At 40.4% G+C, this 20,931-nt stretch overlaps 1 protein-coding gene across 2 annotated transcripts in view; it reads right to left on the bottom strand.

The window, feature by feature from the left end:
* Src64B (Tyrosine-protein kinase Src64B) overlaps nt 1–20,931 on the bottom strand; it is a 151,354-nt gene that overhangs the window by 130,061 nt on the left and 362 nt on the right. Inside the window, exon 2 of one of the 2 annotated variants that reach the window (XM_083143950.1) lies at nt 7,132–7,181. The gene's annotated coding sequence lies outside the window, so the exon portion shown is untranslated. Of the gene's footprint in view, nt 1–899; nt 1,258–7,131; nt 7,182–20,931 lie in introns of those variants that run through there. The other variant, XM_083143951.1, reaches the window with a different exon arrangement.

The following is a 20,931-nucleotide window of genomic DNA, read 5'->3' as shown; positions in this document are numbered from 1 at the left end:
CTGGGCCCTGGCGTCAATTATACCAGGCCGCGAGAGATTAAATGTTGGCCTGGGAAAACTACAAGATTTCATCAGATCCAGTGGCTGACACCTAACTAAACCTACTAACATATTTGTGTCAGCATTCATAGACGTAATCGAACTATTGCCCTTGATGATTATGCCATATTTTACTTATTTAATTTCAAGAGTACATAACAATAATCTATAAAGTTTAAAACACTGGAAAGGTATTTATGAATAAAATTAATACCATCAGGGCATAGACGTTTAGAAAAAAAATTTGCCGGGCCGCAGTCTCACGAAGATTGAAAACCACTCGTCTAACTCTAGTCCATGTGTGCATAAAAATGATTTTAAATCAAACCTTGCCAATATACGTATATACGAGTTCCATGTCCTCGGTAACGTAGGAAATTGCAGTAGGCGAAACCAGCGAGGGTCCAGAATTCCTGACTTGCGACCCTTTCCCGGAAATTCTCATTTCATAATCATATACACATGTAATTTTCAAATAAAAATCGATCAACTTTGATACCCTCCTTCCGAAAACAAATTTCTAGTTACTATAATGATTGGGTTATTTTTTTGTTAGTTGGGTTTATTTTACCATTTTTTTCATCCATCTCACGTTTCTCTCTTTAGGAACGCTGGATAAAATAACAGCGGTTTTTAAACCCCAACTTCCTTTACGCACACCATTGGATATTTATATAAAACTTTGTGCCAGTTAATATATTACAATCAAACCAGAGTTACGAAAATGTACCCCAATCTTATCAAAATGTGCTTTGTACATCACGAAATCCATAAATAGTACAAAACAAATACAAAAATAAATGCATATACACGCAAGAGTAATCAAACCTAAAATCAAGAAATATTGACAAATTACTTACGTTCTCCGAAACGGCAAGCCTTTGATTTGCATATAGTCCTAATATAGGACTTTTCTCATGAACACTCCAGTACGTAGAGCAAGGACAAACGTAGATTTCAATCTGAAAAAGTACCGTTCTTACATTTCTGAAGTTTCTAATTCGTGATAGTCACGAAAACACAAACGAGGGTCTTCCGAGTCCACGCTATTCAGTCGTTCCCGAAACAAAGAAAACGCACAATAAGGCACTGAAGGAACATTCGATCGTTCGCACTTGACCAAGGAAAGAATCCAAAAACGATGGATTCAGGAAGAAATTGCACCATTACCCACAGAGAACGATTCAGCAGCAAGCACAATCCTGTACGCACCGAGACCACTTCACAAACTGACACTGACAGGTCTGAGCAGCGTTGCCAACCCCTCAGCTAAGAAAAGTGCTGTTCGAACTGTGAAATTATGCTAGAACGCCACCCAATTGTGCTAGGGCAGTATTATTATTATTATTATTATTAATTATTATTTTATTATTATTAACAATATATTTTACTACTATTTTCAGATGTTATATTGTATCCCACCCTAAGACCTATTTATTTTAAGTCGCTTTTTTGCCTTAGGGTCTCTCTGGGAGAGAAAATGAGGGTGGATGAAGAACTGATGAAATGGTCTATGGATTATGGGATGGAATAAAAACATAATTATACATGTCCATATCTTACCAAGGGTCGAACTAGGGCATGTGGCTCAGTCAATTTGAAAAAATTCTTCACATATTTTTTCTAGCAGATGGGGAGAGGGAAGATGACATGACACAGTATAAGCATCGTTACCTTTCAATTACTGCCGGGGGGGGGGGGGCAGGAGGGGGCGGTGTATAATCTATGGTATAATTCACAAATATCTTTCATATATTACTGCATTTTTTGCGTTATATGGAAGAACGTATTAATCAATTTCCACCTCCAACAAATGCTCATACAATGCATTTCTATGTAAACTAACATTATTTCAAAAGAAGAAAAAAAAAGAAAGGAAGGAAAGAAGAAAAGGCATTCGCCAAACGAACAAATAAAAACCGCCTCTTTCCCACTCCTTTCTATATTTCTGAGCATACGACTCCCATTACTGGTTTAAATCTGCACGGTCTCTTTTTTCTTTTCGGGAGTTTCACAGTTACTTCTTTTGCTATTAGTACGCATTTTTCAAAATTGTTCCAAATATATATTTTACAAAAAAAAAAAAAAAAAAAAAAAAAGCAGGAAAAAACACTCACATATACACTCAAACACACGCTCAAAAACACACTGAAAGACGCACGCACGAAGAATTAAAATCATACAAAGGAACAACGATTTTTTCGCCGCGGGAGACGGCTTCCGAAATGGTAAGATGCCGACCGAACCGAACACAAGCTGAAGACAAAGATGGTCAAAATTTGCCGACAAAGGAGGGCGGAACATGAGCTTTACTTGTCAATCCAACTTTCTACTAAACATTCTTCGCAAAAATACAGGCACCGCAAATGGCACCCCTTGTGTCGGTGCTGAGAAACGACACAATTTTGAGGGTGGGCCGCCAAAACCCTCCTCCACGATTTTATGGCAGGAAGACGTGGAAGAGATGCAAGGCCTTGGTGAGGGACGGGATCCCTGGTCGGGTTTACTCTCTTTTGTTGGAAATATGTCCACTTCCTGAAATAGAGATGTGCAGTTACTTTTATTTTTACTACTTCAGAGCACTTTCCTTTGTGGTCAATATCTACCGACGGTTGCTGATTATGCCACAGACTAAGATTATGCTAGATTTGGCTGTTATGCCAAACACAGGGTGCTAGGTGCCAAAGATGGTTAAATTATGCTAGGTTTAGCACCATTATGCTAGGGTTGGCATCGCTGGGTCTGAGAGAAGAACGCGAACGCAAGTAGTACAGACCACTGCCGCATTGGCGCTAGCGAGCGCCCAGCGTGGGGGACGGTCTGCATCGACGAGTATCGCTTGGCTACATAACACCATCAGTTTCAGTTACCTAGTTATTTGGTTATTTTTACGTCGCCTTCCTGCCCAGGTTTGATCGCGGTTTGAGAGACAGGTAGATGCATTATCGGAATTTTGAGGGGTTTTTGGACAGCTCGGCGCTGTGACGTCACAACACGGTATTACATCTAAATGACTAACTGCCTAGAACGCGGAAGGTAAAGGAATTGTTTTAGTTATTTCCTGTGTGGATACAGGAAACCCCACTCTCTTTCTGTAAGTATCGTTAAAGCATTGTATATAAAAATGCAGTTAAATGACTTTGCAAGCTTCGAACACAAGGCTCTTGGTTTAGACAGTTCCGCTAACAGCTGAGTGAATCTGTCCTTAGGCACATCCAGCTCCTAACACATTGTGAAAATCTGTTACTAAAACATGCTGATAGCACCAAAGGTATCCCCTCCTAACTAATACGCATTATTTTCACAATTACAATTCTAAAAATGCGTACGTTGTTAGGTTATGAACTAATTTTCATGTTAGGTGCTGGATGTGCCTCCAGAGAGATACCCCGGCTGAATCATAGAATCAAACTTCATACTGTTTGATTTGCTTTATTTTACTTCGCTTTTTCTGCCACTTTTGGGCTAATTTACGAAGATGGAGATGAGTTATGACATGATGAAATTGATGAATGGACACAAACAAACATCCAGGCCAGGCCAGGATTCGAACCCGCGACTCTTGGCGCTCATGCTGTTTGATTTCGCGACAGTTAAAAAAGAGGAGGTAATTCCCAAATCAATTTCTGCCCTTTCCGGGCTGCGCTTTTTCTTTTTCCAGTCAACTTGTGAATGCGGGTTCATTTCTTGCTCTCTGATTGACTGTTGGAAAGTTACGGTGCTCTGATTGTGAGAATATCTTATTTGCGTTGTACGTTAGGTTAGGTTAGATTAGAAAGCAGGAAATTTGCGCTGAAAATAGGAAATAAGATATTTTCACAATCAGAGCACCGTAACTTTCCAACAGCCAATCAAAGAGCAAGAAATGAACCCGCATTCACAAGTTGACTGGAAAAAAAAATCGCTTCCGGACTTGAGAAATATTGTGCTGTTACTTCATGGACAACGTGGGACGACAATATACCTAGGTATTAGCTTGCTGACGATTACCTACACCTTTTATTTTTTACTCTAAAGTTTTATTGCTCATTGTTTCTTACACGAAACTCGCTGTATTGAAAGTGTGCCATTGAAGTTGAAAAACAAATGAATAGTTGCTAATGGAAGTACTTGAAAAACAGCGGGAGTGTCACTAGTTTTCTGCTTGAAGCGGAATGTTTCTATCGCCAAATTTTGCATTTCTAAATTGCCCATGTCAGACAAATTTATAGGGGTACAATTTCGATTCATGAATTTAGAGTGGTACCTTAGCTCCTCCCCCAATGAAAGGTACATAATGTACAGTGGGATGCATAATATTGTTTGGTAAATTGAACATGCCTATTTTCATTAATTTTCCTCTTGAATCCTACGTGTTTTTGAGGAATAAATTTCTGCTGGTAAATAGGTTGTCAGCACCTTGCTTCAATTATTGAAGCACTCTATGCGTCTATACAAGAGAATAAGTAAGTTTGCCTGGTAATATTTATGTATGCCACTCCACCATTGCACCCACCGTTCATATGCCGCTGGACGGTGCTGTTTCAATTCTGTAATTGCTTGCTTATCCTAGCTTAACTTGGAATATATACACACCTGTTTAAAACCTGGGCAGGAAACAAAATAATGCCCTGAAATTGCAGGTAGAAAACACGCACGATTTCCTCACCAGCTGGTGCCGAAACCTTGAGGCAATACATTGAGTTTCCACAACGTCTGTTCTTTCAGCATCAAATTTGCAAACAATGTATCTTCTCCGAGAAGCAAATGTAATTCAAAAACAGCCACGTGATACGTAATCGCTCATGACCAACGTCACAGCATTAACAAAACATGTCTTGGACATAATTAGCCTACCTCTTACGCTTCATAAAGTACCTATCAATGCACGTGACGTCACATGCTGATAAGAGAAGTTAAGAACAAAAATATGCATACCCCATACTGCTTTATTGCCGATTATGTCAGACACGCGTAAAAACTAGTCTGTGACGGAAATTGTGAGTGATATCAGTGTTTTTGCAACATGCAACGCGGTAGTAAATAACTTATTTGCTAAAGTACAATGTTAAAACGTTGTATGTTCTGAGAAAAAACACAGACATTAGCAGATATGTTTCTATTTTTAGTCGGTGTAAGACGCTAGGTTAATCGCTACGATGAGGATGAATGACGAAATGGACTAACTCTCTAGCCTTCTCAAACCCGAAGGTTATGGCTGCAGCAACACAAACCTTCCATCTGTCCCTATCCTGGGCAAGATCAATCCAAACTTTTCCATCCTTGCAGATTTCCTTTAGGTCCATCGCAACGTTATCGCTCCATCTTCGTCTTGGTCTTCCTACAGGTCTCTTACCATCAGGTCTCCCAACAAGAATCCTGTATTTTTCTTTCCTCTCATTCGTGCCACATGGCCTGCCCACCTAAGTCTTCTTGATTTAATCATTCTAATAATATTTGGACATGAATACAAATTATGTACTTCTAAATTATGTAACCTACTCCACTCGCCTGTTTCCTCAACCATTTTAAATCCAAATATTTTTAAAGGATTTTATTTTCAAATACTCTTAATCTATGTTCCTCTTTCAATGTAAAGGACCAAGTTTCGCATCTATATAATACTACAGGGAAAATTACTGTTTCGTACATTTTAACTTTTAGTTTATTCGATATTATACGAGAAGATAAAAGTGCATGAAGAGAAAAGTAATATGCCTTTCCTGAATTAAGCCTGCTTTTTATTCCCTATTTAATATCATTTTCATTTGTTAGTATTACTTCCAAGTACTTGAATTTGGAAACTGATTCAAACGAAATGGATGATAAGGCAAACACCAAGCGTCCATGCTGAGAAGCAGGAGCGTATATTCCAGGCTAGCTAGGCTATCTGCGAAGCCTGAAGCCTAGAGAATAAAATACAGGAGAAAAATCGATCATAAATTGCAAATAATATTATTCATATCAGTGAGATGATGATGCTGATTCTGGAGTTGGCAACCTGATTTCTTATGAGTTGGCAACCTGATTTCCTATGAGTTGGCAACCTGATTTCCTATGAGTTGGCAACCTGATTTCCTATGAGTTGGCAACCTGATTTCCTATGAGTTGACAACCTGATTTCCTATGAGTTGACAACCTGATTTCCTATGAGTTGGCAACCTGATTTCCTATGAGTTGGCAACCTGATTTCCTATGAGTTGGCAACCTGATTTCCTATGAGTTGGCAACCTGATTTCCTATGAGTTGGCAACCTGATTTCCTATGAGTTGGCCTAGGACCACGTGACATAGTGATAGCCCAGACCTTGGACTCAGTATACATCACTGCTGAAAAGGATTTACCTGAGCAGACCCACAATATCAGTAGGTCCACAAATATCTCAATGATAATGTAAGAAGTGGTGAAAAAGTAAATATTTACACTATATTTGTTCTTCACAGGTGACCGAGATATCAGGCATCTGAACAGATAGCTCGGACTGGGGGTAAGGAGGTCAAACTTTGTTTTACGTCCACTTTATGTCCAGATCGACTTATCAGGACTGGACCTACAGATTGAAGTGAGATCCGAACCACGGTGAAATGTGTCTCCACCATGGGACCGAACCCGGGACCTTTGTAGTACAAGGCGATAGCGCTACCCTAATGCCTACCCAAGGTAGGCCCATCTCCAAACGGATTCGCTCCATGAAGATCATGATAAGATCTGATTGATTGAATTTGTGTTTCAAGTCCACTTTATGTGCAGTATGGCTAATCGGGAGTGAACCTACAGTTTAAAGTGGGATCCGCACAACTATGTGCCTCCACCGGGTATCGAGCCCGGGACCCATTGATTACAAGGTGACCACTGCCCCATCGGGGAGGCCCCTCAGACCTAATTGATTGGGATAATATTGACTCTAGTGGATCTGGATAATGTACACTCCTGTTTACATAGAGTGTCACATTATATAAGGTTTATCAGTTGCAGAATGTGCCACTTTATCTGAACAGAGTGTACATTCGGTAATTGATTCCTAATTAATTTGAATAATGGGTCCTCTCGATCGAAAATAGTGGATTTCGTGAACATGTACACACACACAACAATATGTTTTGTAATACTCACCATGGCTCTTCAATGCTCACTGAAGTTCATGAAACCACTTCTCAAGAAAGCTGAAAAGAATAAAGAATGATGTTAACTATTATCTTCTGAGAAATATATTATACACGATATTCATTTTTCTGCAACCACTATACACACAACAGTCCACTACACTCTATCTTGGGGAATCTGTGGAGCAACAAGGTCGCGCATAACGGTAAAGAAGAGGAGACGGCGAGTGGATGGAGCAAAGCAGTGCGCGGTCTTGCCTCACAGAATAGAGTATAAGCAAAAACATGCATGTGATTTACTGTGCCTAATAAAGCAACTAGTCATCACATTGTTTCTTTTTAGTATATTTCCTTGGCCTGAGTACTATTAACTTTTGCTTCCAACTGTACTTCTCTTAACTTTATACTCTATGTATTACCATTTGCCATTAGCGACGTGACTACCGGGTTCGTAAAGCTGGACGCTAGCCACCCTCCTGCCCAGTCAAATGACAGCATGGAGAATTTCCACAATTTGTTTGTTTACGTTTTCGTTTTAAGTACACTTCTTGCACAGATGGACTAATCAGGACTGGATCTACAGTTTAAAATGGAATACGAATCACTATGTACTTCCACCAGGGTGCGAAATCACTGTAGATCGGTAGGGGGGGAGGAAGATCTTAATCTACAGACACACACACACATATATACACAAATATATAAATATTTATACATATAATACATATTTATAATAATAATTAAAGTAAAGTAAAGGTAAAGTGTTCCCCTGTGCATAGCACCACGCCATGAAGGCGTATAGGGGGTGTGGGGGTAACGCCCCATACTTTCTTGATCCGGTCGTGAGTGGGGGTGATGTGATCAGCATCACGCCCCTGACCGCCTTTACCCCCCAGGGTTTCCCCCAGGTACCCATGTTATTCGACGCTGGGTGGGCGCCGATACATATACTCTTATATATATATCAGATATTTAAAAAGTAGCAAACTAATTCCTTTACTGACTGGTTAAATATGTCGATAAATGACAAAATAGTTGAAATATTTTGATTATGTTTTAAGTTTTTGTTTAGATTTCATAGTTATTTTTGTACTGCATTGTTATTTACCTTTATTATGAATATATTATATCAATATAACATTTGTTATTGGTTGATTGATTGATTGATTTGGTGTTTTAAGTTCACTTTGTGCACGGTAAGGCTAATCGGGACTGGACCTACAGTTTAAAGAGGGATCCAAACCACTATGTGCCTCCTCAGGGTATCGATCCCAGGACCCCTTGATTACAAGGCGACGACGCTACCACTGCACCATCGGGGAGGCCCAATGAGAAAGTGTGCAACACTCACAATACAATACTTTGTGTGCGTTTTCGATACTATTCTTAGTAAAGTATATTTGAAGTAAAAAACAATAGCTCGCCTTTTGTTTTTATAACAAACACTCTCCCCCCCCTGAATTCTTGATGGGGGATATTTTAAGCCAAGATTGTTGGTGGGGGGAAATCCCCTTGTCCCCCCAGGATTTCGCACCCTGGCTTCCACCGGGTATCCAACGTGGAGAATTTCTAGAATTATATACAACATCGTCATAAAATCTTTCCCTGATAAAGAACAGTTACAGTGTATAAACTACAAAAGCTGGGAATGTGGTTTGCGACAATATGTAACGTAATGATGGAAGTTTTTATTCTCGCACAGTGCTGCCTTCTGTAAACTGCGTCTGCGTAGAAAAATTAGATGAAATAAGATAAAAAAACACAGCTTAAAGCAGTTCGCTGAAGATAAAGGTGGTATTAAATAAAATACTTGAAAAGCGCAGCAGTTTTCGAGATTAGAACAGAGGCACGTAAACAGGTCGAATAAAATAAAAATAAGCACAGGATTCAAATAACATCGCCACAAGACACGTCCGCATCAAAATGCAGAGAAAATCCTCCCAGCTTTCGCTTTGCCAGTCCCTTTTTCCAGCATTCAAAGATATTACGAGGCACTCCCTGCATGGAAAGACACCATACGCATACAGCAGAAGCGTAAAGCTTCAGGTTTTAGGACTAGACGGCTCAACGTGCTCTGACAGATATTATACACGACCGCCCCGCCATCTGCCGGCTTGGAGTGTTTCTAGTCGGAAACGCACGTCTTCAAGAATTCTACATGATGCTTTTGAAATGATATCTTCCCTCTTTCTCCTGCTTTTAAAAGGCAGGAGTGGGTAACATAACTGGCAGAGATACGAGCATAAACTCAACTAACGTAAACAATATATAGACTTCCTCGTAACCCCTGCTGATTCCAACAACTAAAGAAGTCTGGCTGGAAATGCGTACCTCTATGGCTAAGCGAAATGTGTTGAAATTTTAAACCCATGTCATGCTTCTACACAAATCTCTTTCGTCTTGAATGTATATAGAGTCGAAAATGTAACTTCAACTATTTTATATCTATTATGATTGATTGATTTGCTATATTTTACTTCGCGTTTTGTGCCTCTTGGCTAATTTGCGAAGATGAAGATGAGGGATGAAATGATGAATGGACATTTACAAACAACCATGCCCGAGCGGGATTCGAACCCGGGGTCCGGCTATATTATGGAAAACAAAAATGTGAAAAACTGCATACATTACTTTATTTTGATTGATTGATTTGCTCTATTTTACTCGGCTTATTGGTTAATCGCGGAGATGAGGATGAATAGTGATGAGACAGATGAAGGGACAATCACAAACATACATGGATGATATATCAAGAACCCCACAGAGTATTATACTGGCTTTGAGTCCAGACGCCACACCCTCGTTCGCCTGCAAAATGCAGCCCTGGGTGTACTAAATGGAAAGGAGGTTTGACATTTTGGTATCTTCAGAAAGGGTCACCCCTGACACCCCACATGCATTACTTGCAAAAAGTTATAAGTCCACTTTATCTACAGATACTTTATATACTTTATGGCCGAGATAGAACCTGGGACCCTCTGATTACAAGGCTACAACGTTGTTTGATTCTTGGTGTAGGCACACTGCACAAATTATTCGTTGAGTTATCCGTTGAGTGTCTTGTTCTGAGGATCACAGTTATGCACCAGTGATGAGTCCAGAGGGCCACCCTCATTATAAATCCTAGATCCCTATGACTTTTATGTTTTATTTGTTGTTTTAAGTCCACTTTATACACAGAAAGGCTAACCGTGACTGGACCTACAGTTTAAAGTGGGATCCGAACCACTGTGCCATGTGCCTCCACCGGGAAGCTTAATGTTTATTTGAAAGTGACCCAGCGTTTAGTAACGGTAGTCTTTCTCTCTTTGTACCAGTGGCGTCTCGTGGCCTCAAATTTGGCCGGGGCTTATTTTTTAAACAATTTAAAATACCGGGTGTCCGAGAAGTCTTTGTATGAAAACAAAAATTAACTGTATCTGCTATATGCAACATAGACATGAAAAAATGGTACCAAAATGTTCGGAAACTATTCAAGTTTTATTGGTAATAGGAAAGAAATCAATAAATCTCCACGTGAGCACCCTTGGTAGCACGGAGTACATCTAGTCGAAATTCAACTTTTCGCCATGCATTAGCCAACATCAAAGGAGGGATTGATGTGATGACTTGGGTTATCCGTTGTTGCAGAGTTGCAAGATCGGATGCAGGAGTTCTGTAGACATTGTCTTTCACATAACTCCATAGAAAAAATCTAAAGGGGTTATGTCTGGAGATCGTTCAGGCCACGCCGTCGGTCCATCTCGACCAATCCATTTTCCAGGAAATGTCTGTTCAAGGTAGGAACGAACCTCCAGACTCCAATGTGGCGGTGCACCGTCTTGTTGAAAGATAACATCTGGGTGGTATTCTAGCAATTGAGGAACAGCAAACAATTGCAACATGTCGAGATACACTGCAGATGTTACGGTGTCCTCACAGAAAAAGAATGGTTCGATTATTCTGTCATGCAGCAGCGCGCACCAAACGTTCACCTTCGGGTTGCCCATGGTCGACTTCCTCACCTCATGAGGGGGCTTTTTACCCTAGATACGCACGATGTTTGAAACTGTCTCTGCACTGTTTTTTGTGACCTGCTCTCGTGAAACCACAGGACACACTCAGCCTTTTTCTGATTTGTGTACATTTCCGGTTTGCTGGACACTGGCACTGCTACACTACTGCAACGGTACAGAAATCTGAAACAAAAAAAACTTGAATAGTTTCCGAACATTTTGGTACTATTTTTTCATGTCTATGTTGCATATAGCGGATACAGTTAATTTTTGTTTTCATACAAAGACTTCTCGGACGCCCGGTACTATAATGACAATTCACATGAATTACAAAAAATAGGTATTTTTTTCTTCTAGACTACAAAACTGAACTTACTTATTTTTTTGAAAGAATTTAAAATGTAATGACAAATTACATGAATTACAAAAAAACGGGTATTTATCTTCTTCTAAACTACAAAACTGGACTTATTTTTTTAAAGAATTTAAAATATAATGACAATTCACATGATTACAAAAGAAACAGGTATTGTTGTGAAACATACCTTTCTACGAACGTTGACTCCTGTTCTTCTGCTCAGCAAATTTTGTTATTACTTTTTCGTTGAAGCCCTCTAGGTTTGAAATGTATTCTTTCTCTATTGTAAGCAAGTGCCAAGGCATTTAGTCTATCTTGTCCCATTGCATTTCTTTAGCAGGTTTTAATACGCTTCAATGTACTGAAACATAATTCAGATTCAGCTGTTGCCACTGGAGTTATTAAAACTATGTTTGTCATTTTTACTGTTTCTGAAAAGGTACCCTCTAAATAATTTTAAATAAAAAATGAATGCAATATACTGATAGAGTTTATGTTTTTAAACTCTTCACTACAATAAAGAACACGAAGTTCCCTCTTTAGTTTTCCCTCTTCTATGAAGGGATAATAAATCTGGGAAGATACCTCTGTTTAAAGATTGTTCTCATTCATTATGTCCTCGTAGAGCAAGTTCATGTCGACCACAGAATTTTAAGCAATCGATAATTCTATTTAATATATGCCTATTTTTCCGGACAAATTAATTGTGTCTTGTAACTGACAGCCTATGTCCTTCATCAATTTGTGTTCGAACATCAACCCTGCCAAACTCACTCAAACATAGCGAATGAAAGCCACCACAACACTACAGTACAACACGCGAGATCGACGCGACGCAACGGAGCTAGCCCCGAATCAGCACTCAAATCCATTGCACTCTTCCCTCCTCTCTCTGCTAGCATGTGACCTTCACTGTAGCGTTGGTGGGTGTAGGCCACGCCTTCCTTTGCGACGTGCCCCGGAAAGAATTGACATCAATGCCGCTAGGAGCGCTGTCGTATCCATTGCAACAGACGATGAATTTACGTGGGTAAAAATCGCCTTTTAAAAGACTGTGTGATAGTTATGCGTTATGGTGATTGATAATTACGTCAATACGTCAGTTTTTCTTTAGGGGCTAAGCCCCGGAAGCACCAAGGGACGAGACGCCACTGCTTTGTACTTTCACATCTGAAATGGTACATGAATATTGGATATGACTTGCTAGGAGTGAATGATCTAATTTTACATTCGCTAATATTGTTATTCATGTTATTAATTTCACACCAATGAAGTAGATTATCCAGCTCTTTTTGTAGTAGGCCTGCTACACGGTCGTCATTGTTGAGGATATGTTTATTAACATTGTTAGCAATTTTCAGAGTTAACGAGACAGTCCGACAGATCGCTTATGAATATTAATTATAATAAAAGGACCAAAATTGTATGGCGCAGATTTCGGCTGTGCTACGAAAATGTCGGTCTTCATACCAATGTTCTGGACTCTTAAACCATCAGGTATGTGTCCATATTAAGCATTCCACCATAAACACCGTATTGTCGAAAATGAAGGGGGTACGCCCATTTTGTGATCACTCTGTACATTAGTATACATGGAACTTTGAGTATTTTCTATTCCTTGTTGTTTTATGCAGTTTACTTTACTGTCCTTACTTTTCAGCATTCGTCAAACCACTCTCTTGCTTTCTGGCATTCGTCGTCACAACACTCTTGGCCACAGTCCACACAGGAGCCGAGGTCCAGCTGGGTTTACGAGCTCCTGAACAACTCTCCCCACCTCATCTGCGAGGAAGGTCATTAAGTTTAATTACCGGGTCTACTTTCGTTTGTTTCACCCTTGCACGTTTATTTCTGGGTATTCTGCTTGGTGAGTAAAGGCGACATAGGTAAACGAAGCTGAAAGCTGCCAAAGGTCGTAAGAAATAAAACTAGGGACTGTATTAAGAGCTATCGCCTCTCTATCTCAGAAACAGAAAGAAAGAAGAGATACAAACAGGTAAAAAAGAGATAAACAGTAGATAGAGAGAGAGAGAAACAGGGGATGAAAGAAAAGTGAGAGAAATAGGTAAACAGAAGGAGAAACGGGGTATGAAACAAAAGAGAGAGAGAGAGAAGCAGTTAGAAAGAGAAACAGGGCAAGAAAGAAAAGAGAGAGAGATAAGCATGGGGAGAAAGAAGAGAGATAAACAGTAGAAAGAAAGAGAGACAGGGTATGAAAGAAAAGTGAGAGAGAGAAATTATCTAAAACGGGGAATGAAAGAAAAAGAGAGAGAAAAGCAGCTAGAAAGAGAGAAAAAGGGAAGAAAGAAAATAGAGAGATAAGCATGAAGAAAGAAAAGAGGGAGAGAAAGAGATAAGCAGCTAGAAAGAAGAGAGATAAACAGTAGGAAAAGAGATACAGTAGAAAGAAAGAGAGAGAGAGAAACGGAATGAAAGAAAAGTGAGAGAGCGAAACAGGGGATGAAAGAAAAGTTAGAGAGAGAAACAGGATATGAAAGAAAAGTGAGAGAAATAGATAAACAGGAGAAACGGGGATTGAAAGAAAGAGAGAGAGAGAAAAGCAACTAGAAAGAGAAACAGGGGAAGAAAGAAAAGGGGAGAAAGAGATAAGCACTAAAGAGAGAGAAACAGAAAGAAAGAAGAAAGATATAAACAGTAGAGAGAGAGAGAGAGAGAGAGGGAAACAGCGGATGATTTGATTTGATTTGAATTTAAAATTTTGGGTCTGTCAGCACTAAGGCTATTTTGAACCCGTCACATTATACGGGGTCCAGCCCCTTATCGTTACAAATAACAACTCTAACGTTGCAGAACTAAAATCATAAAATATTAAAATCTTCTGACTTTCGTTAAAAGCTGAGGCTGTAAAGGAGCACTCAGCACATATAAGGACAACACAAACAAAATTTGGGCCAGTCGCCAGAGCCTCGTTAGTCTGCAGTCCAGGGTGTACTACGTGGAAGTGAGGTTGACTATTGGGTGCACTACGTGGAAGGAGCACCCCTTACACCCCGAAACAGCAGATGAAAGAAAAGCGAGAGAGAGAGATAGAAAAGCAGCTACAACGAGATTGGATTGGATTGATTTGGTGTTTTAAGTCCACTTTATGCACAGTAAGGTTAATCGGGACTGGGCCTACACTTTAAAGTGAGATCCAAACCACTATGTGCCTCCAACGGGAATCGAACCCGGGACCCCTTGATTACAAGGCGACGACGCAGCTACAAAGAGAGAAACATGGGAAGGAAGAAGAGAGCGGTAAGCATGGGAAGAAAGTTTCAAGCCTAGAAAAAGAAATAAAACAGTAGAAAGAGGAAAAGAGAGTAAGAAAGAATAAGAGGATGGATGAAAAGAGAGTGTGAGAGAAAGAGATAAATAGGTAGAAGGAGAGGAACAGGGGATGAAAGAAAAGTGAGTGAGTGAGAGAAAGAGATATGAACACGCAGAAAGAGAGAAAAGAGAGATAAGCATAGGGAGAGAGGGATAAGCTAGTAAGAGAGAAACACGGAAGACAGAAAAGAGAGAGAGAGAGAGAGAAACAGGTAGAAAGACAGAAAGAGGTAATGAAAGAAGAGAGAGAATATCGCTAGTCGTGAAGACCAAAGCAGAGCCCATTTCGTCCAAACCAAGGAAACCAAAGAAATAACGTCTGTGGACAGATGCGGCTAATCAATTTATCGTCCTTTGCTTATGTTTCCTGGACGAATGGGGAAGGGATTTCCCCATGATACCTATTGATCCAAAGCTTTCCAGGCGTTCATTTATTTGGCATGTATTTTCCACAGCCTCACTGTGTTCTTATTTTACGTCACTTTTCTTCCACTTTTAGCTAATCGTAACGATGAAAATGAATTATTATATTTAATTGATGAACGGGCATTCACAAAGGTCGGGACAAGAACCCGGGTCCTTTGGCAGCGAGATCGTGAACCACTCAACGCGCTGTCAATATTCCAATATGCATATTTACCGAGAATTGATATGCCATAAATGTACAGGGTGTATCAGAAGTCCCTTACCACCCCTTGTAAAATCCGCAGTGATGTATTTTCATGGAATTTGATATGGGCGATACAAAATAGGTCTAGGGGGACACCTTTTTGGAGTAGGTCACGGGGACGGCCGCCATCTTGGTTCCGCCATCTTGAATTCAACATTTTTTATTTAAAATGATACGTGGGTCATGTGATACATGACCATAGGCTAGAATCTCGTCAGGATGTCAAATCTGAAATCAGATTTCATGTAACTTCTTTTGGTGAAAAGTTATTGGCAACTGAAAGTGATGGTTACCTGTGTGTTGCAGTGCCGTTAACAACTGAGGAACGCATCCAGATCGTCAAACTGTGGAGTGGCAGAAGTGCCCGTGCAGTGGCTGCCGATTTCAACCTGCGTCATCCAGAACGTCACCCTGTGTCACATGTTGCAGTGGCACAGTTATTAACCAAATTCGAGGAGACGGGCACGGTATTAGACAGACCGCGTAGAGTGGACGACCGCGGACAGTCACGGATGAAACACAAACTACGGCAGTGTTTGTCTTCTTCTCGACGTCACCGCAGCGAAACACACGTCGTATAGCAATGCAATGTGCTATGAGTCACAGTTCAATGTACAGGGTGCTACAGAGGCACAAGTGGAATCCGAATAAGGTGCAAATGCAGCAACATCTCTCCGAGGACGATCCAGATTGCCGCGTGCAGTTTTGCGAGTGGTCTATCGCGCAATTTCGGCTAAATCCAAACGTCGCTGTGCAGATACTCCATTCCGATGAAGCGAACTTCTACGTAAATGGGGAGTTGAATAGGCAAAACATGCTCTATTTGTCGCATGACAACCCCGCATAGGCAGATCCCTCCAAAATGACCGGTGAAGGCAAAATTATGGTGTGGACAGGCATATGGCAACACGGATAATCGGTCCTTTTTTCATTCAAGAAAATTTAAATGCGGAACGATACCTGGGGATGCTACAGGAACAGATACTGTCAGCTCTGATGTCGGAAGATGGTACATTTCAGTTTTTTTCAACGATGGAGCGCCTCCCCATTATGGCGTCTAGGTGCGTCAATACCTGGATGAACAATTTCCTGGGCATCGATTGGTCGACGTGGGCCAGTTGAATGGCCTGCCCGATCACCAGACCTATAGCTACCATGTGACCATATATCAGTCTCTAGCTAGGCGATAAATAGTCGAACAAATGAAGATCGCCAGACAATAATTTTGGATGGAGGAGGGAGGGACTCTGAATTCTGAAATACAGGGTGTATCAAAAGCCATTATTTCTGTGACATTATATCCTACTTTTATCACTATGCTGCCATAAAGATATGTATCTTTAGTGCAAAGTTGTGTATGTAGAAAACGTTAATTGGTTTGTATCAAATTTTGTTCAATTGTTAAATTATCCACTTCAGACCTATACCACTGATTCAAGTGTCATTCAATGATGAAGAGACCTTGCAACGCATGGAAAGGTTAATCGACATAACTTTCATATTTTGGCACACGGGGGTTGCCATGTGGAACACTAATTTCTTGCGGCATATATTTTTAAGTAAATGCATTTTCGTATCTTAAACATGTTTTTCATAATTCCAATTATTTTTCAAAATATATAGTGACCGTTGAGACACCCTGTAGAATTATAATTCTGGTCGCACGTCAGCTTTCCAAATTGAAATTGATACAGGCGGGATCATTAAAATAAATGCAACGAACACTGTATGATGGAGGTCCTCGCTAAAAGAATAATACAGGATGTCCACAAAGTATTTAAACAATTATTAAAAATCGTAAAAAGCACAACGTTTGTCATCAATTGATTTTCTTTTACAGAATACAGACTCTTTTCAATTTCTGTCGTCTTTTTGTGCTTCATGTATTCCCAGCGGAGTGAGAAAATTTTTTCCATGGAACGGATAGCGCATCGCATTTATTGAAATCAAATCTGCTGCGAAGACTGAGTGAAACCACAGAATAAAAGTATGAAAAACCGCTACCGTCACATCACAATATTCATCAATGGCGTAAGAAATTCGCGACTTGATTTGATCAGTGTTATTAAGCGTCGCTTTTCTACCAATCGCGACGATGAGGATGAGTAATGATATAGACACTCACAAAATATTGCAGGATTCGTACCCTGGACCTCTGACGCCTTAGCGCGGTGTGCAAGCCACTCCGCCACGGTATCTGGCGTAAGAAATTTATGGCGATAGGATCAGCGCTGGATAAAGGGATATGGTTGACCAAAGGGCATCAGATCAAACTATTGATTTCTTGTTTGAATTTGTGGTGGCACGGTTTAAAAAAACATTCTTAATCTATCATCTTTCAACAAGATGTTGCACCCCCGCACAGATAAATGCATGTAAAGTTTGAGTCCTGATTCGAACGCCACATTACTTCAAAGAAAGTTCCGAAAGATCAGTTTTCTTCTGACAACCGTGTGTCAAGTCCACGTGGAGCCCAGTCGGTTTCCTCTCGAGTTGTGTCAAAGATACCGAACTGGTGTTCGAGTCAGGACTCGAACCTATTACGCGAGTTCCCAAATCAAACATTCTCCTAGCTGTATCACCATGGGCGGATAATGAAATATAACCCTCATGGTGGCATTTTAAGACACAAGCAAAAGTGGGGGCCGTTGACCCACTGTACTTCTTCGAGAATTACGTCGATTGTATTTGATTTTTCTTAATCGACAGATTTGAATGTTTTACGTAATATAAAAGTAGTTCCTGCGTGAGGAAAGCACAAATAACGGAGATATCTGATCTCAGAATATGGCCCACGTAAGTAAAAACCTGCAATTTCGGAGTACTTTCGCCGCTTTTTGTTAGTAAAAACTGTTTGTATGGCGGAAGAACACGTCGAAAATAACTATCGGTACCAAAGTTGGCAAATCCTAACCTAACTACATAAAATTATAGCTACTATCGTGGAATATTGTTTTGGGTGCTATATTCACTTGCGCGAAGCCCTCGGACTCTTCTGCTTCACGGTAAAAGTGAGATTACTTTCGTAACATCTCTGGCTGTTTTGTATTGGCAGCCTTGGAGCGAGTCATAAGTCCCGGAGCAGCCAATCAACAAACGAGCCGCTGGCGTCATCTCTACCCAGCACCTATCACTATCCCTGTTGCACGCGCTCTGGACTGTTGGTAGGCTCACTAACTGGACTCGGGCGGTCAGCTGGAGTTGTGAAAATAATCGGACTTGTTAACGTTAAGGTAACAGACGTGCTTTACTTCACAATAACACGTTTCCGCGAGCTAAAATCAACTGAAAACGTTCATAAACCATGCAAAATATTTCACTTTCTCTAGGGGGTACAGAGGGTCAAGGCCCAAGAGTACCCAAAACTGGACTAAAGGGGGAGGAGAGGACGAGAGCTGAGTGCGAAATCTCGGGGAGGACGGGGGGGGATTCGCCCCCACCAACGACCCTGTCCTGAAATCCCCCACCAAACTCTTCCGGGGGGGGGGAGACTTTTTGTTTTAACAACGAATATAAACAGTTTGGGATTCGAATATACTTGACTGGAATAATATCGATAACATACAAAAAGAACTGACAACAATGAGTCTTTTTCTTTATTTCTTTCCATCTCTCTGTCTAGGAGGAGAGAAAGAGAGAGGGGGAGAGAGAGGATAGAAGGAACGAAAGACAGAAGAAAGAGACTCTCTCTCTCTCTCTCTCTTTCTCTCTAAAAGAAGAGAAAGAAAGGAAGAAAAATAGTGAGAGCTCTCTCTCTCTCTCTCAGCCCTTTCATTGTTTCCTCTCTTTTTTCTTTCTTTCTCTCTCTCTCTCTCTCCTCTCTTTCTTCTTCGAAGAGAGAAAGAAGGAAAGAAAGAGGGAAGAAGGTAAGAAAGAAGAGAGAGGAGAAAAGGAAAATAGAAGAAGGAAGGATCTTCTCTCTTTCCTTCTCTCCTTTCCTTGAAAAAGAGAGGGAGAAAGAATAAAGAAGGAAAAAGAGAGAAAGAAAGAGAAGAAAGTCCTTTCTTCTATCTTTCCTACCTTGTCTCTCTCTCCTTCCTCTCTTTCTCTTCCCCCTTATTCCTCGAAAGAAAAGAGAGAGAGAGAGAAGGAGAGGAAGAAAAAAGAAGCAAAAGGAGAGAGAGAGAGAGAGAGACAGAGAGAGCTCTTTTCTCTTTTTTCACTGAATCCAGCAATCCCCTTAATACCGAAATTAGACCGACTTATTTCTTCATTTCTCATCGCCTTTCGTTAGCAACCACGAACTATATAAATATATTAATAAAACACGTAAAGCACTTATATGTGAATTTTATACAGGAAACTATCTTCTTAATATCTCTTAATTTTTGGCCCTGGTACTGATCACATCACCCCCCAGCTTCGGCCGAGATTAAGGAAGTGTGAGGCCCTAACTCCACACCCCCTATACGCCTTCATGGCGTGGTGCAAGGGAGCACTTTAGTTTTACACGTAAAAATAGTATTGTTGGTAAAAGTTCATGAATTACCAATTTTGATCCTTTATTGTGTGGCAATAAAAGAGACTGGTTGAGGAACAACGAACTGGTTGAATCGTGCTTCTGGATTCATAACTACAGAATCGACACTTAAGTTTAAGACATTCCAGGCCCGTACCCAAGTGGGCGGGGAGTAGAAGGGGACATGCGAATATAACAATTTTTCAGATTTTTCAAGAATTTCGGTTTTGTATTTTTATAAATTAATGGGTTGTCTGCATTCTGCAATATTTAGTATTTTTTTTGCATACCAGTTACAGTAATTTGCGTTAATTATTACAAATGGGCCGATAACTACAAGTAAAACTCTTGCTTGCCCCCCTCCCATGGGCGTCCGGAAGGGGGGCAAGGTGGGGCCGTGGCCCCTCCCCCCTGGAAAATGAAAGTCAATAAAAAATTATGTATTTCACACATATAATTTCATTTTAGCCACAATAATATGTGTTAATTATTGCATTAACACCATAAATTCAAATTTAAGCAATGTTTTTATAGGGAACTATACTCTTTTGGGGGAAAATGTGACTTGTTTGCCCCCCTGGAAAAAATACCTTCCTTGCCCCTCCCTGGAAAAAATCCTGCGGACGTCCATGCCCCCTCCCCCTTTTCAAATAATCATATGGATGTCCACGAGTATGGGATGACAATTCAGTTATTTGAACATGGTTCAGTTCTGGTGGCATTATGTACATGAATTTCCGACTACTGCAATATTGATAATAAATACCCCACAATGTGTAGTGCATATTTATGTGTCGTGTCAAGTGCTCTGGGCGTCTGCTAGCCAATCGTAGTTCAGATTTGTTTTGTCTAAAATACAGCTTTCTGTCTTAATTGTATCAGGTTAATAGTTATTCATGTGTTTTCCCTAATCTATTTTCTCATTTCAAAATTGCTTTACTACTTATCAGCATAAATTATAATAGCGAGTGGAGACATAGCAAATGTCAATGTGGGCC

This window comes from Lepisma saccharinum, chromosome 22, assembly GCF_977018435.1.
Source record: "Lepisma saccharinum chromosome 22, izLepSacc3.1, whole genome shotgun sequence".
Lineage (NCBI taxonomy): Eukaryota > Metazoa > Arthropoda > Insecta > Zygentoma > Lepismatidae > Lepisma > Lepisma saccharinum.
The sequence above is the reverse complement of the archived record's forward strand: the minus strand, read 5'-3'. Positions and strand labels throughout refer to the sequence as shown.